This window comes from Lupinus angustifolius, chromosome LG20 (assembly GCF_001865875.1).
Source record: "Lupinus angustifolius cultivar Tanjil chromosome LG20, LupAngTanjil_v1.0, whole genome shotgun sequence".
Taxonomy (NCBI): Eukaryota; Viridiplantae; Streptophyta; class Magnoliopsida; order Fabales; family Fabaceae; genus Lupinus; species Lupinus angustifolius.
Genome location: NC_032028.1, coordinates 19375806 through 19377321, shown reverse-complemented (window position 1 = coordinate 19377321; position 1516 = coordinate 19375806).

The window sequence follows — 1516 nt, the reverse complement described above, 5'->3', positions numbered from 1 at the left end:
TTGTCGTCTTAGAATTTATAATGACTTTATCATTAAAAAAATGTAGTAGTTATTTTAAGGACATTGATTAAAATTCAAAAAAAGTATAAAATACTAGTAGAATGTGATTTATTCTAAACTTTTTAAAAAAAAACCTACACATTGTATTTTGTGTTTGGGCTCCCTCTAACATTGCATATATTAAAATTTGGATACTCATTAACATGAATAGAATAAAAAAACAAATATTAAGTGACATGGCATCAACATAACATGTTCTATTATAGAAATGAAATTAATTAAGTGGTAGACACATGAATACAATTTTCACCATGTAATAAAATTGAGTGACTTTATTATATATTTACTTATTATTCTTAGCCTTTGAATAGCAAAAGTAAAGGTTCGTTGTAAAAATGGTGAAACAAACAACAGTGAAATTTGATTACAATGATAAGTCTAGTTAATTTTTATATTCACACCTTATGTTCATGAAAATTTAATTGCCTACACATAACTAATTTTTTTTTATTATTATGATAATTAAAATTTTCATGATATAATAATTTAGCATATATAATATAACATGGTGATATCAGTGTAAACAATGAACAGTTAAAATGCAAACCTGATAAGCAATGAATAGAATACCCAACAAAAAGAGAAACACGCATGGCAGGAAGAGATTGTTGTGCAGTGAGACCGAAATGTATTTCGTCCTGCGATTGGATGCTTTTTGTGGTCAACTCACGGATGGAGGAAGTATGTAGATCTAACGGCTAGGGATCGAGGATGCACGGATAAACGATAGACCCACCCACACAGGATTGATTCTCGCAGCAAATTTTTTTATTTTTTCTCCTTTTTTCGCAGAACACGCTTGGCAGGATTTTGGGAGGTTTTTTGGATGTTTTGGCAGTGTTTCAATAATACTTTCTGTGTTCTTCTCCTCATCCTAACCCACTATTTATAGGCAAAAAATAGTCCAACCGAAATCCCTAAAGATTTGCCTACCTCTTTAATTTTTCATAAATCAAATATTCCCCTTTTTAAAATCCAATCAAATTGATTTGATTTCCATTAACCAAGATATTTGAAAAATTGATTTCAAATTTGAAATTTGAGTTTCAAATCTGAAATTTGAAATTAAAATCTTTTGAAAATCTTTTTTTTTTTATTTATTTTTTTTGTTTATCCGAAAAATCAATAAATACTTAAAAGAAAATAATCCTCTTTTTAATTTTTTATTATTTTTTGAAATTCGAAAATTAATTTATTATTATTATTATTAGTTATTATGGCACCCAATTGTGTTTTTAAGCATGATATCTTATTTAAATGCTAAAAAAATCTGAAAATTGGTTTAAAAATCTTTCACCATATTTCACTTATTGAATGCTATTTCAAAATTTTTTAAGAAGAAAACATTTATTTTTATTTTTATTTTTATTCTTTTTGTTTTGGAAGATGACATGTGGGCCTATGGTGGCCCAAACAACATTTTTTTGAAAAATTGTTTTTTAGGGCTTAGACTTTA